Here is a 17,214-nt window from a genome sequence, read left to right on the forward strand (position 1 = left end):
TGAAGGTTCTCCCTTTACCAGCTTTCTATTATTAATTGATGCTTCATAGTTTTATTAGTTTGTGTGAGGAGTTACTAACTTGACAAAGCTATGAATTTCTTGAGTTATTACCTTGGTGTCAGTCATTTATGAACCAGTTCTTCTTACAGTAGTGACACAATTTTTAATTTCCTCCAAATGGAGTAATGGGATACGAGGCAAGCATTAAGCTGTAATACATAATAATGCTGTTGATGGCTTTTCTGTGCCACGGAGACCAAATGGGCTACTATTGAGAATTTTATGGCTTTTAAATGTCAAACCTCTATAGATGTAGCTTTGTGTGTGAGGAGTTTTTTAGAATGGTTTTAGTTTTAGCCAAAGAGCTATGATGGGATGTTCTGTCCTAATAATTTCTTGCTACTTAGATAAACCAATGTTGTGTCCTCCCTAGCCTTGCATCATATTGCACATAGAGTATCACTCAGCACTGAATCTCATGAGCACACCCTTAGAGGAATTTGTGTGTGTGTGTGTGTGTGTGTGTGTGTGTGTGTGTGTGTGTGTGTGTGTGTGTGTGTGGCCTCACTGAGCTGCTGAACAGGCTGTCAAGTTGGTAAGTGAGCTACAGTGACACATCTGTCCGACTCAAGTTGCTGCATCTGACCTCAAGATAGTGTGTTGAGTCCTTATGATAAACTTGAAATTGTCTGTACCTTTTTTTGACCTGATCAGTAGTTGTTTTTGCAGTTGTGGTGTTACTGTGAATTTTTTTTTTTTTTTTTTTTTTTTAAAATTTGCTACACATTGTGACAGGTTACTGCTGTATCTTGTTAATCTGCCTTTGTTTTTGCTGTGTTTTAACTGGTAAATAAATGTTGATAAAAATTATCATGGGAGGACTTATATTTTCAGATACAAAATATTAATACATGATGGCTGCTAGAGGCTATAGTTCTGTGCTTAACTACAGCAAAATTTGACTGACTGACCATGTCACAATGTAGAATGTAGTCAGTAAAATGCTTATGTGAATACTAGACACAAGGCCAAAGTTAAAATAACATGGAGAAACCAGAGCTGTACACTTTCTCCTTACCTTTTTTACTTGTTCAGTGCTGTGCAAAAGTTTTAGGCACTTGGTTGGGGGGGGAGGGGAAGCTGTAAAGTGAGAATGCTTCCAAAAATAACGCTCTTAATTAATAAACTTCCTACAAAGCTTAGTAACCATCCATCGTCAACAACCGCTTGTCCTGAGCAGGGTTGCAGCGGGTTTGGCCAGGTCCCGCTCTCTGGTGGGTCTGGGGTTTGATTCCTGATTGGGGTGCCTTGCCATGGACTGGTGTCCCCTTCCCCTCCAGCCTTGCGCCCTGTGTTTCCAAGTTAGGCTCCGGTTTGCCGTGACCACGCTTGGGACAAATGGTCTCAAACAGTGTGTGTGTGTGTGTGTGTGTGTGTGTGTGTACTTTCTTTCTTTAACAACATACAAAACCCTTACCGTAATACTGTAACTTTTTGCAAAAGGAATGCTTGGAAATCTAAAATATGCTCTTTCCCATTGACACTAATGCAGAAGACATTAAATAGATGTTTCACAAAAATATTTGTTTTAGACAGTTAAGTGCCTAAGACTTTTGTGCAGTACTGTACATCAGACATATGAAGCCAGAAGCTGGACAATTGTGTGTTCAAAATTTGTGGAAGGTGCATGAATAATCTTCACTATGCTGATGATACCAAACTAAGTTTTCTTTTTTTTTTTTTTTTAAAAAAAAAGCATAAATATGATAATCAGAAGAAAATAATTTGACAGAACAGTAGCAGAATAATGTTAACTAGGAAGACAATATCTAACAAATTTTGTATTTTAGGATAAATGATCAACAGCAAAAAATGTGGCATTCCAGAGATACGCTGAAGAGTGGCACTTAGCCGAGCTGCAATGAAAGATCTGGAAAAGGTTTTCAAATAATCCACTTCATGCCATGCACATGAACAATTGTTCAAACAATGGCATTTTTGATAATATTATACGGGTGAGAAAACCGGACACTGATGAAGCAGCACAAGAAATTCATAATCTCTTGGTGTGGTGCTGAAGGAGACGTTAAGAATACCGTAACGCGTAAAGAAAACAAATGGGTCAGAACTCTCATTGAATACATTATGTGACGACTGCATTCTCCTGAAATGGCAATAATACTTGGGAGAGGTGAAGGAAGCTAAAGAGGACAAGAAGCATTTGGATGTGTGTACCCATTGCAGTGCCCGGGCTGAAAATCAATGATTATCTACTAGTTGAGAGAAAATTCTCTATTTAGCGTAAGAAATTTTGAAAAGACACTAGAGCAGCTCTTCCATGCTGAAATTCATACTGGGACTTTGTAATGAGGAGAAATACCATGGTAAAACTCATATTTCCAGTGGTTACACTGATTTACACTGCACTGGAACTGCTGATGTGAAGAATCCTGACACCTGTTTGCGTTCAAACCAAACAGGTTGTTGCTCAGGTACATGAATGTAATATAAACCTTTACAGCTCACTTTAACAGGAACAAGTTCAGTTGTCTCAAGTAAGTTAATGGAAAAGACAGAAATTTGCATATTGCCATGGCTTTTTATAAGTTTGTCAGTAAACTACAATAAAAACATATATACTATATATCTTATATTGATAAATATTTAATATTAATAGTATAGTCTTAATATTAAATTTAAAATTAAATATTTAAAAAATATTAAAAGTAGTACATATTAAATGAATATTAAAAATTTTTCAGGACCTATTACATGCTAACTGCACTAAACTCCTGCCATCATTCACCCATTTACACACCCAGGCAATGTAACACATATATATACATGCATTATGTTCTTTTAACACTTCAAAAATCTAAGTCTAGAATATCGGAATTACTCTGGACACCTTAAATTCCAGGCTCAGAATTTATGTTCATATATACATACATTTGTGCACTAACTTTTTGGTATCCACTTACCCCCTTTTTCCCTCTTATCGTTTACATTACAGCGTTTTTATTTTGTTTTATTTTGGCCTTGGGTGATAGTGGCACTCAGCAGGTAACTCTTGGGTCTCGCAGTTCCTGCACTATGGATTCCAGTCTGTCTTAGTCTAAGTGGAATTTGCTTTCTCTGTGTCTGCGTGGATTTCCAGTGTTCCGGCTTTCTTCTCACGGTGCCAAAGATGAGTTCGGGGTGAATTGTTGAGTCTAATTTGCCCTTTGTGTGTGTGTGTGTGTGTGTGTGATTTCTCTGTGATAGACCTGCATCCTGCCCCACATCTGTGGGATAAAACCCGACTACCATGACCCTGAACCGGAGAAAGTGTTATTAATAATGCATGACAAGATTTTATTGTTATGGTTGTAATTGTTTAGTATAATTTTTCTTTTGTTTTGTTCTGTTACCGTAATTTTTTTTTAAAATGCTCGTATTTATCTACTTTGCGAAGCTATTTTTAAGGATTCTGTATAAAATAGTAATTAGAACACTATCTAACAAGGCGAGTATGGTAATTATTTACACCAATCATAATTATAACCTCTCTCTGCTGAGTTATTTGTTCATGCTTAAAGTATAATTTGCAATACATGAGCAGTAAATCATTTTCGTTCACAGTGCCGTTGCCTTTCAAGAGAATCCTTTGCCTTTTATCACTACAAGATTTAAATTAATGATCCTTGTTATGCAAGTTTTGGGGTGAAACTTTTCAGATCTTTTTGGGGGTCACAATGAAAGATGGACGTTTAATTCAAATGCTCAGATGTTCGTCAAGCTTGGCACCTCAACGGGTGATGGAAACGTGTGCAGTCTGAATGCCAAGCTCGACAAACACGTGAACATCTGAATCAACAACCCGAGCTACAAACACCATCAATTATCTGTACCATTTTTAATGGATGTTTAAGTTCTGGCTCTGCTGTAGGAACTCATAATCTTTTATCATTTTCTACTCCATATTAATTGCAAGAGGTTATATTTGGAATATTGTATCTTCCTATGTTTTTCTCCAAGGGGATTGAGGCTGAGCTGAAATACCTTCAGAAAAGTAGCTTAATGGAAGAAGGAGGAAGGAAAAATGTTACTTTGCAGTTGGGCTTCTAGTGTGGAGAGGTTGCTCTTGACATTTTTGAAGAAATATCGGTGTCTGCCTCAAGGTGTACTGGATCCCCCTCAAATGAAGAGCTTGCATCAAGGATGATTTGAGCTGCATCTTGGATTTCTGGCCAAATGTGTGGTATGGAATCTTAGCTCACAAATGTCAGTATTGAATTAAAGTTTTTATCCCCCCTTTTGGCTGTAGAAACCACTTTCTGTCTCGATTCGCGTGGGTAACATTGAGACCAATTTGATGAAGCCAAAGGCAGGATCTCTGCTGTCAAGGATACATTTGAACGGATGGTTCCCTAAAGCAAGAACCTCAGATGTGCCAGGAGAAAGCAAACAAGCTGGAAAACAAAAGTGCTAAAATAATCTGGAAGTGACATGCTTATTCAAGAATGCTGAAGGGAGTATTCCTGTCAAAAAGTTTCTGCAGGACGAGTTGCCATCCTGGATTTATTAGGTTGTAAAAAAAGATCTGTCAATCTTTGGCAACGCTAATGCTAAACGCTGCCATTCTTTTCGACTCATAAACCCTGGTTTTGGGGGTTTTGTCGCCTCTGGTCTTAATCAGCTGCTATATGCCAACAATTTAACTCTAATTAGAGTTTTAAAGAAGATTTAGCTGCATGGACCTGCCCACCTATTTCATTACCTGGGAGTATTAATGTCCTAAGGATAAGATTTTTTACCACATTTTACTCATTCCATTTGAACCTGAGTTCTCCAAATTCAAGGTGGCAGCTCTACCCAGTATGTTACCCTCTCCCCTTATTTTTATGGACGCCACATGGAGCTCCCTCTGCACATGGTTACGGCTGTGATTAGTTCAGCTGTATAATTCTCTTCCACTAAAAAAAAATTAACATTTGAACTACATGAAAATTTGAATTAATCCTACAATATTTTATCACTCTTTTGGAAGTTCTAAAAGTACTACTTGACCATCCCTGCTAAATATTGTAACCTTTTGCCCTTGTATTGTCTTATGTATCTGTATGTATTTACTTTAAAAAAAATTAATGGATGTCATAATGGTGCAGTGAGTTATATTGCTGCCTCATAGCAGCTGCATTTTTCATGTGTGGGTTCAAATCCAACTCAATCTGCATGGATATAAAACATGTCTCCATGTCCTCCTGATGTTTGCCTTGGTTTCCTTCCACTACTCTGGTTTCCTCCTACAGTTCAAAGATGTGGTTGAGGTGAACTCAATGCTCTGAATTGCCTATATTGTGTGAATGTGTGTGGCTACCCTGTGATAGACTGATTTCCTCTCCGTGTTATACCCCTTTCCCCTGTGCCAAGTGATGCTGGGATAGGCTCTGGACCACTGCAACCCTGATCAGGACAAGCGGTTACAGAATATGAGTGGCAAAACAAACCGCATGTGCTCCTAAATGTGAGACTTCATGCAACACTTGTTCTGTGAGGGATGCCTGTAGCTACTGATGTCAGCAATGGTGATCCAAGATGAACAGTGTAAAACTAAATTGAGGCTATTTTTTCTAAATCGATTTTACAAATCTTTTACAGCTCTATTTTACTGCAAACACAACCAACCAAAGTCTACAACCGCTCGTCCCGAGCAGGGTCGTGGCGAGTCGGAGCCTATCCCAGTAATATAGGGCGCAAGGCTGAAGAGGTAGGGGAAACACCCTGCGTGGGAAACCAGTCCATTGCAAGGCACCCCAAGCAGGACTCAAACCCTGGACCTGGCACACAGCGGACACTGGCCAAACCTGCTCCACCTCCACAACCCCCCCGCAAAGACAAAATTGGGCAAAAAAAAAATATGTAAACTAACTCTCACACACACACACACTGTTTGAAACCGCTTATCCCTAGTCGGGGTGCGCGGTGGTGCAGTGGGTTGGGCCTGGTCCTGCTCTTCAGTGGGTCTGGGGTTTGAGTCCTGCTTGGGGTGCCTTGTGATGGACTGGCATCCTGTCCTGGGTGTGTCCCCTCCAGCCTTATGCCCTGTGTTGCTGGGTAGGCTCTGGTTCCCTGCGACCCCGTATGGAACAAGCGGTTCTGAAAATGTGTGTGTGTGTGTGTGTCCATCCCAAGTCATGTCATGGCAAACCGGAGCCTAACCCTGCAATACAGGGTGCAAGGCTGGAGGGAAGGGGACACACCCACAACAGGATGCCAGTCCATTGCAAGGAACCCTAAGCAAGATTTGAACCCTGGACCTGCTACACAGTGGGCACTGGCCAAACCCCCCCGACGCCCCCAGCAAACACAAAATATTGCAAAAAAAAAAAAAAAAAAATGTAAACTAACTCTTCGTTTTAATCTCACAGTAATTAGATTTCCTGAAACGAAGATGAAAAGAAATGTTTATAGGTTGTACCGGTAAAAATCCTCATTTATGTTTAATTTCAAGGATCTGCCATATATAGTGATCCATAGATTCCATCTGTGTACCGGTGTTTAAAAAGGAGTCTGAATAGGAAAACTGTGGAGTGTCTGATGGCCAGGCGATTGATATCTCTGCGGTACCCTCACCGATGGCAGAAGCCGCTGGAATGCCGCTTCCTACCGCCGTGTGAATCACGCACAGGTCCCTCTGGTACAGCCGTTAGAGATGTTCGCAGAAAAAGTCAATGTCATTAACACACAATGTCACATCGGTGTTTCATTCTTTTCACAGCTCGGGATTTCACTGGAAAAGTTCAGGGTTAGAGCGGTAATCAAGGATAGTGCAGCGGGTGCAGGGAGTGGGGCTTCAATCAGCAACTTTCAGTTTAAAAAGTGAAAGAATGCCCTTAAGCTCTAAGCTCTACCTTCCAGGTAAGTCACAAGTATGGTTTGTCATTTATTGTCAAGTAAATCTGAGACTCCTGTCACTGCTTAAACTCATCAAATACCTGTTGAAATACAGCCTTTGTCAATCCTGTTAATATTCAATACTTATAGTAGGTCCTTATAATAATGCTGGTATTTTTACACCCCCTGACAATATCTCAATATCTCATGCCTTTCGCAAGGTACTTCTTGTCCCCTGTCCCATCCTCCAAGCTAATACCCAGGTCACTGCACTGCTTTTGGATTGACTGTTTTTGACGCAATGGAAAGCGAAAGTACAATCACGACACTCTTCCAAGAAGGTATAGACCCTACCGTCAGCCTAAGATGAATAACCAAGGAAGATCAGGCACTTTCCAGAGGTGGAGAAGCGGGGATTCTGGGACACATGGATGGATTTTAAAACCAGATCTACTCTGCGTTGCAAGTTGCCATGACGTACTCTTTGAAATGATTACTTTAAAATAGCTATGAGGGACTGTTATGCAGATCTAGTAGACCAAGGCTGGTGTAATCCGTGGTGTCAACATTAACTGCTCCGTTTCAGTCCTGGAGGAGCCCGTTCAGCAGGTTTTTCGGCTCTGAAACCTCAAAAGTTTAAATCACATCGAGGCGGTTAAATGAAGTGGGCTTTGATTGGCTGGAATGAAAAACTCTTGGTCTCGACTTTCCAGGATCACAGATGAAAAGTCCTGCTCTACCTGATGCACGTCCAAGTGCGCAGTAAGGACCCTCCTCAACGAGGACTCGTCCGTCCAACGTTCGGCTGCCGCAGCCAAGCCGTCGAGGAAGCAAAAGCCAGCACCATAGCTGGGGAGGGCGCGATGCATCCCCCAGCAGTACCGCAGACAAGGCCCTTCTGCGGACCACGGTCCCACCTTCGCTCAAACACATCGACCTACGTGATCCGTTTCATCACAGTAGACTAAAAGAGACCATTGTCCCCGTGTGTGTCACTCTTTTTGGGTTTTGTCCCTCATCGGTTTCACATTGGCAGCATCTCACAAGGCCCTCACTCCAGGAGAAGGCTGTTCTCTTCTGCTCCTCTGGACTGATCCTTCCGCGTACGATGCTGCCCCAGGTATTCCCGTGTGTCCACGCAACTGAGCAGCTCCGTCGAGGTCACACGTCCAAACCTCTTAACAAGCGAGTGAATCCAAGTCCAAGAGGTACCCATAAAAGTCACACGCACGTTCAACATTGCAGTGCCTGACAAACATTGACTCACCCGACCTGCTTTTATGACTTGATCCTAGAGACGGAAGTGTAGCGTCATCGGGAATTTTGCCATGAGGAACCTCTGGCTGGGTGGGACGTGGTGGACGGTGGGAAGGCCCCTGTGGTGCTCCCTGACCTGCGCAGGAGAACAAGGTGCAAAACACGGTGCAGCGTTTAGGAACACTTCTCAGCTGCAGACATTTGCTCTCTCACTGTTTCAACACCTTTACCGTATTGCTGTGTGCCAGAGTGTCAACATCTCAGTATTTACGTTTCACTGAAATTCAAAGTCTCGGTGTTTCTGTGTTTCAATAGTTGTGTGTCACTATTCCAGTGTAGGTGACATGGTGGTGCTAAAACCTCCCAGCACCTGGACTCTTTGGGCACGGGTTTGAATCCAGCTCAGTCTGTGTGGCTGCTCTGGTTTCCTCCCACAGTTCAGTGTTTCGAATACATTAGCGAGTCTAAATTGCCTGTAGTTTGTGTGTGGCTACCCTGCAGTAGATGGGTGTCCTGTCCAGGGTGTAGCCCTCCTATCCTAGTCCAAAATGATTCCAGGATAGGCTTCGGACCACCGCGACTCTGACCAGGATAAGATGTTAATGAAAGTGAGTGAGCGTCTAGGTAAGTGTTTCCGTAGCTGTGTGTAGATCTGTGTTCTTCCATGCGTCAGAGGGCGCATGTGGAGCGCTCACCGCCGTCTTCTGTAGACTGCGGACCCTCGGTGTGTCACCAAGTCTTGCCACTGTCACACCAGCACACTTCACTGTGCTCACGGGCCTCATCCCCCTAGAGGACACAGGGACAGAGCCGGGTGGGTCATCGTCACAGCGCCAAGCGGTCACACCGTCCCACTGTTCCACCACTGAATCTCACCATTCTGTTGAAATGTATCATCTTCACACACCACTTGGTTCTGTCCTTAAAGACACACTCCACACAGCACACACGCTTCTGCGCGCGGCGACATTACTGGGACGTCGGCTAGTTCTGCAACTCTTACTTGTCTCCAGCAGGGGGCGATGTGCGTCGCAGAGCTTCGCTGAGTGTCTCCGCTGGTGGATCACGCTCGCCTTTTAGCACAAAACCGTTGTACTCACACACAACTGGTATTACACAAGACAGACTTTGTAATGATTTCATGTTTTTTCAGTGCCATTAAACACAATCCTCAAGTTTACAGGTTGCGCCAAAGTTATGACTGGTATATTGTTTAATTTAATTTGTAGGTGGAGGGGGGTGTGGTGGTGCAGTGGGTTGGACCAGGTCCTGCTCCTTGGTGGGTCTGGGGTTCAAGTCCTGCTTGGGGTGCCTTGTGATGGACTGGCGTCCCATCCTGGGTGCGTCCCCTCCCTCTCCAGCCCCACGCCCTGTGTTGCCGGGTTAGGGTCCGGCTCCCCGCGACCCCGTATGGGGCAAGCGGTTCAGATGGTGAGTGAGTGAATTTGTAGGTGATGTCTCTCTCACTCATTGTGTCTTTTCCCTTCTCCACACACTGCCATCCATCACACCCTGAGGTGTCCCGCAGTCTGATGTCCTTCTTTTTTTTGGTTTGAGGGACACGCAGTCAACCAGCGGCCGCCTGCGTGTGACAGTGGAGGTGGACACATACCGAGAGCTCTGGTCTACAACACGCTCTCAGGTTGTATCTAGATCCTTAATCCTGAGCGGTTAAAATCTCCAAAGGTCTGAAACTGCTCGGCCTAAACAGAGTTGTGGCGAGCCGGAGCGTAACCTGGCAGCACGGGACGCAGGGCTGGAGGGTAGGGGGACACACACCCAGGACAGGACACCAGTCTGTTGCAGGGCACCCCAAGGTCTCCAACCCCAGACCCACCAGAGAGCAGGCGGAGGCCAAACCCACTGCGCCACCATGCCCCCCCCTTGTCCCTAGACCCCCATATATGTATGTTCCCGAGTACGTGCCCTTGTGTTAATTAATTTCCATGTGCTTCCCACGGGGTTATTAAACCCCGGAGAGCTGGTAGTGTCGTGGTTTTAGCTGCTGCCTTTAGACCCCAAGGTCACAGGTTTGAATCTCACCTCTAGCTGTAGCACCTGTGAGCGAAGTACTTAACCTCAATCATTCAGTGAAGTTATCCAGTTGTAACAATGGGTAAATAACTGTAAGTAGCTTAACACTGTAAATTGCTTTGGAGAACAGTGTCAGCTAAATGAATGAATGTAAACCCATGATGGGGGGGTGCCCTCATGTTGCTCCAGCAAGATCAATGCCTTCTCCTTGCTGTTTGTGTATAATGCCACTGTTTACTGTTATTCTCTGCCCCAATGCCTGACTGGTTAGCCTTCCACAGCTCTTTTCGGGGGGGGGGGATGTGGTGGCACGATGGGTTTCACCTCTACCTGCTGTGGGGTGGGCTTTGGGTGCCCTGCAGTGGACTGGTGTCCCGTCCGGGGTGTGTCCCTTCAGCCCTCCGCCTTGTGTTGCCGGGTTAGTCTCCGGTTCGCCGCAACCCCGCTCGGGACAAGCAGTTTCAGATCCTGTGTGTGTGTTTGTGTGAATTCTTATCAGACAACCCTGTTCAAAAGAGGAGGAAAAAAAGCACACTGAAGCGTCACACCACCAGCAGGCGGCTCTCTCAGTCAATGTGCACAGCTTCGCTCGTTTTGACTCTCTTTTCCAGGCTGTAGAGGAGCGTATGCTTTCAAAAAGGAAAATTAATTCTTTGATTTTTTTAGTCTGATTTGTCTCATTCTTTACAAGAAGCGGTGTGACGTAAAATTATAACGCACCTCGGCCAAAGTGTGTATTTTGCTGTGTTTTAGTTGACCAAGAATGGAAGTTGACACCTGGCGTGTACCAAAGACCGTCCGCATGCTTTATCGTTGAGGACACCCCAACGCTCGTCCGGAATACGTCCCTGGTTGCGAGCGTCCCAGACAGCCCAAAAGAAGCTGCCACGTTCCTCCAAAACTATCTCTAGTCCCTCCTGGAGTGGGGCCTTTGTTTACCCACCAGGCAGACACGTTCCCATAGCTCGCCCAGGGCTGTTGATTGTGCTCCACACGCCATTCTTCGGATACCTTTAACGTTGGGTCACGCTGACGGCTTCAGATCCTCCTCTCTCAGAGCAGGCCGCCATCACGCCTTCCTCAGGCAACGCGCCTTCAGCGTCTCCGTTCCTCGTGTGCGAACTGACCCCAAACACCTCCATCTCGATCTCCATCACTGAAGTAAAAACCCACCGCAAAGTAGGTGTAAAATCTCCTGCGCTTTCAGAATGGCATTTCATCCAAAGAGTTTTACTAACAGCGTGACCTCCAGGGGTTCAGCTCCCTTCGATGTCAGTCCTGACCCTGGAAAACAACTCTCAGCCCCCTGCCCAATATGAACGTCATGTACCTGGACACCTTGTATAATCTTCTGCGCAGGTAATGCTGAGAAAGCACTGTGTGCCACCTGGAGCTCTTTGTGCCACCGGCAATATCGTGAGTTCAGGTGGTCTCCGATTTACGATGGGGTTACGTTCCGTGAAACCCATCGCGAGTCGAAAATATCGTGAGTCGAAAGTGCATTTAATACACCTAATACACACCTCTGCATGACAGACTGGGAGATGCGGATCGCTGCCGACGCCCAGCATCACGGGAGAATATCTCTCCGCATATCGCTCGCCCAGGAAAAAAATCAAAATTCAAAGTACAGGTTCTGATGAACGGCTATCAGCAGCTCACCATCGTAAAGTGGAAAAAAATCGTAAGTCGAAGCACCTTAAATTAAGCACCATCTGTATATAAAATCGGCTCCATTACACGTCCACTTAATTCATTTAAGCAGCATGCAGCAGTTTCCTTGCTATAATGCATCGCAGTGATTTTTTTCCGAGTGTCCATTGAAGGATCGAACAGCTTCTCCAGCAGCCCCCACATGCGGTGTTTCTCTCCGAAAGTGACATTTCTGCTATATGAACCTCTTCAGTTCTTCAGTACCTGCTTTTTTGCTAATCTTTTTACAAATTTGGACCAACAGCATCCATGTAAGCATCATCACGCTATACGTACATACCAGCTGTTTCATTTACACTTATTCCATTTAGCTGATGCCTTTTCTCGAAATCAACTTACAATGTTAAGCTATCAACCATTAATGACCCATTTATACAGTTGGGTAATTTTACAGGAGCAATTTAGGGTAAGTACCTTGCTCAATGGTACTACAACTGGAGGTGGGGATCAAACCTGCAACCTTTGGGTCCAAAGGAAATAACTCTAATAATGGGGCACCGCTGGGTTTCAAGGCTTCATGTTTGAACATCTTCTGCCTGCTGACTTCTCTCTTGCCAGCAGGACCACATTTGCTGGTTTGAGCATAAATTGCGGAGCGATACGGTGGAGCGGTGCTTACAGATGGATGCCACTGTCCTGCGTGAGCTGTGCAGTGACCCGGCGCTGGTATGTACCACTTACATGTCGTGACAATGACTGATTTTCTGTTTGCACAACATGCGTCACGTAAACCAGGGCTGGCAAGAGGACACTTTGTTTGTTGTGTGTGATTTTTTTTTTTTTCACCTAAATAGCATTTGTTACACGTGTGAAGAGATGTTGGAACACGAAGTGTGATGCAGCCCCGCAGATTGAGGGTTAGGGTTATGATAACCGTTCCATCTGTGATTGCAATAAACATCTAGTTCACGCCACACTATGCAGAGCAGAAGGAGTTAAATCGGTTCACTCTGTGACTCTAAGCTTTGACTTTTCGGGTTGAAAGATTCCACTTCCATGGACGAGACAGGGATGTTTACAGGTTGTGGGAAAAGCCAGACTGAGCAACACTGTTGTCACTGCATGTTGAGTCTAAGGTCCAGGCTGGGTGGGAATGTCTTCCGCTGTAGGGATTTACAAATGGCTTGAGACCATTACTGCAGGCACTAAGGAGGGGACTGACAGCAAAGCTGGGGTATTTTTTTCTTATTCGCATCAAGACAGAGAAGGTCTGACCCTTGGGCAAAACAGCATATACTTTCATGCCCATTGCTATCTACATTGTCGCTCCCTTTTGGCCTCACAAACCCGCCCTGTTGGTCTCCTCTTGAGCATCCTTTGATACACCCAGTCGTCTCATTGCACAGAATTATTACCAGCGCTTTCATTCTTAGCAGTAGTACTGCCGGCATGCGTCTATCTGCACGTGCGAGGCCGTTCGGATGGGAGGCATCTTATAAGCAGGAGAAGCACATCATATTCAAGCACGTTATTCAAGGCTCACCTGAAATCCCCCCCTCCCCTTGGATTGCCATTTTGTCCCATCCGGAGTTTTATTGTTATTGACCATTAGGTTTAAAACGTGTTCACATGTCATTGACCGGTTTGAAAAGAAAATACATGCAGTCTCTTGGCGATGGTTTGTAACGGTGTTCTTCTGTTTGGGGCTCATTTAACCAGCAATGACAGTCAACACCCTTAGTCTCAGTGCTGTCTGGGGCTTAATCCTCTGAGGCTTACATGACATGCAGCCCCCCCCTCTCTTCTGGGATAGACGTACCCCCTTTGCCAAGTCCCCCACCCCACCCCCATGCCTGTGATACTGATGCGGGAGGGGGTGGACCCTTGCAAGCAGGACAGTCACTGTTTTCCGTTATCACGTCACATCGAAAGTGAGCCTGACAGAGGAGAGTGTATTAACACACAACAGAGGGACAACAGACATCCTGCAAGGTAAGGCACCCATATTCATTAAACTGGCATAAATAGTGCAATGAACTAAATTAATCAGAGACTTTGAGGTTTTAGGGCATCTGTTAAAAGAAAAAGCACAAAGGCAAAGAGAGAAACAAAGGGAGTGAGCCGCACTTCTGCGCTCTCCACCTTCCCTTCGGTACTTCGTCCCCTTCGCTCCAGTGACCAACGTTTCCGCGTAAGTTCAAGGTTGCCACTGTGTACGGGCTCGAGTGGCTGAGTGTTTGTTGTGCGTGTGTGTGTGTGTGTGTGGGTGTATGGAAAGATTACGCTCTTGCTGCGAACAACCTGCGAACAAATGAAGGAGTGAAGAACTACTCTGGCTGTGGATCAGGCGGGGGGTTTCTATGGGGGTCATTGCCAGGGACACCGCTGACAAGGTCAACGCATGGACCGTGTTTGGAAAAGCTGGCAGGTGTGATGATGGGGCAGGCAGCTGTCTGCCTCTGTGGTGCTGATCATGGTGCCCCACGCTGCTTCCAGGCAGGACAGGAAGAGAGGAACAATGGAGAGGACAGGTGGCGTGGATACCCCCCCCCCCCCCAGGAAGTGACACCGTGGTCTCCATCACGTGTGTCTCGCACACAGTTAGCGCCCGTGTCGGCCCCGCGGTGCGATTACAAGCCCCGGTCCAGCTCCCGTTGGCTCGCTGCCTTTGTTTGCTCCGCAACGATTTATTCATCTTTTTTTGCGCTCTTTGTTTCACTTTCCGCACAAATTCATTAAATTGCCATTTGTTTGTCCTGTTTGTTTCTGCCCGTGTTTGAGTTAACGTTGGACGGGCGGATGGTGCGTCGGCGTATCTGATCGGCGTATGATAAGATGCGCGCGAGGAGAAGGTAATCGGGATTGTTTCCGCACGAAGCCGGATGAATGAAATGTCAACAAAGAGCGGCGACGCCAGTCCTGGCGGAGCGCGACCCCGGTGCACGTTTGGTTAGCGGAGGCTCCCGAATGAGCTGGGGAATAACGCACCGCTTCTTATCGGCCGTGTTTTTTTGTTTTGCCCTCAGACCTTCCCGGGCTGTGTCAACAAAGCCGGTGCCTCTTTTTACCAGCGTGACCTGCTTCGTGTGACCGAACACGCCGCGTGGCGAGGGGCAGACGCTGGTGCTCCCAGTGGAGTTCTACCGCGCTCATCATCCGATCCACCCACCCCCCCTTGCTGGCCTAGCCACGATCAGTCACTCAAACAGCTTTGTTTGGTCACCATTCGCCACGTCTCAGCCCTCCCAGTGCCACCACAGCCCATCGCTCCCATTATTTGTGGCATGTTGCAGTCTGTTGTTGGGTGAGAATGGGTGCCGTTTTCTCTTTCTGTGGATCCCTGGTCAATGTTCCGAGACCTCTGGGAGGTCCGGCAAGCCTCATCGAGAGGTGCATAAGGTAGATTTCAAGGACGAAAGGATATGGGGCGTGAAGAGTGACCTTGTGAGAGCGGATTCGTCTCGCGGGGTGTAGTGGCGTAAAACGTGTTCCGGATCACTGAAGCAGGAGTTCGGAATTTTACACATTTTTGTTCGCGGCAGTTGTTGTTGACGCTGGTGAAGATATAATTTGGTATCCTCCTGGCGATCAGGCCTGGTTTTCGTACTACCTCCAGGAACGGAAAGTTGACGTCACTGATACGAGACAAACGAAGAGCGCTTCAACAGTTACGTTGTCTTGAGTCGGTCGATCTTGGTGTTCTGCGAAATGTCCTTTTGTTTACCCCGAGTTGTTTCTTTGGAGAAAGTTGTCCGCTAAGACGATGAATCTAAGTGTGAGATCGCCGGCATGTTTGGCACAACCGCGTGGCCATGGCTCACGTGCTAGGGTTCAGGGTACACACAGCCCGACCTTGCTGCCCCGCCAAGGTCTATGGACTAGCAGCGAAAGCAGTGCACGTTGGACAGTCCAGGAACCTGAGTACCTCTGTCGGTTGTTCGAATCAACAAATCGTTGAGATCCATTGCCACGGAGCGCGTTTGAGAAAGTAAAGGAGATTCAACGGGACCTACGAACGTGAACAGCACTTTTCGCTCTGCAGGTGCACGAACCTGCAGAGCAAACTGTGCCACGTGCCTGGAGAGCGGAGCGTCCGCTCTGCGACCGGCACCGTCGGCCACTCCCTTTTGTTCTCGGAGGTGCCCGACCCTCACCAGGTCATGACGGCTCACGCGTGCGGAGGGCGTTTGCTGTTTCGATAATAAGAGCCTGTTTCATCAGGCAAGCAGCGTGTCGTTGCTCTGGTGACCACTAACACTTGCCTTCTAAGCTCTGTCCACCCCGTACCTTCCCTGTGACATAGCGGCGTGTTCAAATCCCTGGGTGACGCAACGCACTGCATGACATACGAGGGTTTTCAGTTGCGCCGGGGGCGGCGCTTGGCCCCGGGGCATAGCTCACACGAGTTGGCACGCAAGAGTTTCCGTCACGGACGGCATTTAACCTCCACTGTTATTGTCTCTGCTCACGCACCTTGTTCTTAACTGCAAAAGACAACAAGGAGACCTTCACGCTGATGAGTGACTTCCTGCTGACCTGGAAGCTGCAGGTTTTCACTTGCCTTGTTGCCTTGTTATGCCACCACCGCAGTTGCTTTTAGCTGTTGGTTGACTTGTAATTGTTTCGGTGTTTTTGGTAGGTGCTTCTACTGATGCAATGCTTGAGGCCGCTGGTAGCGTAGTGGTTAGCGGCGCTACCTTTTGAACCCAAAAGTTGCAGGTTCGATCCCTACCTCCGGCTCCAGTACTCTCGAGCAAAGTACTTAGCCTAAATTGCTCCAGTAAAAATGCCCAGCTGTATGGGTAAATGACTGTAAGCATGTAATAATGGTGACCTTAAGTTGCTTTGGAGAAAAGCATCGGCTAAATGAATAAATGTAATGCTTGACCCATTTATACTGCCGGATGTTTTTCTCGAGCGGTTCATATTGAAGGGGGAGGGGCGGCACAGCGGCGCAGCAGGTTTGACCAGGTCCTGCTCGCCGGTGGGTCCGGGGTTTGAGTCCTGCTTGGGGTACCTTGCAATGAACTGGCGTCCCATCCTGGGTGTGTCTCCTCCCCATCCGGCCTTATGCCGTATGGTGCTGGGTTAGGCTCCGGTTTGCCATGACGCTGCTTGGGACAAGAGGTTTCAGTCAATATATGTGTGAGTGAGAGCTCATATTGTACAATTCCTTGCTAATGGATACTGCGGCCAGGCTCCTGCCTGGATTTGAACTAATGAGAACAGGGCTGTGTCTTTGACTGCGCTGCCTGCTAACCCTAGATACTTTGATATTTGGCGGATGTGGGTTTAAACCAGTCAGCGCTGTGGCACCGGGGAGTTTGGCGATCATATTTGTTCCCTTTTCTTAATCCTATTGCCAAACACATTGTTCTCTCAAGCGTTTCAGAT

This window comes from Scleropages formosus, chromosome 10 (assembly GCF_900964775.1).
Source record: "Scleropages formosus chromosome 10, fSclFor1.1, whole genome shotgun sequence".
Classification (NCBI taxonomy): Eukaryota; Metazoa; Chordata; class Actinopteri; order Osteoglossiformes; family Osteoglossidae; genus Scleropages; species Scleropages formosus.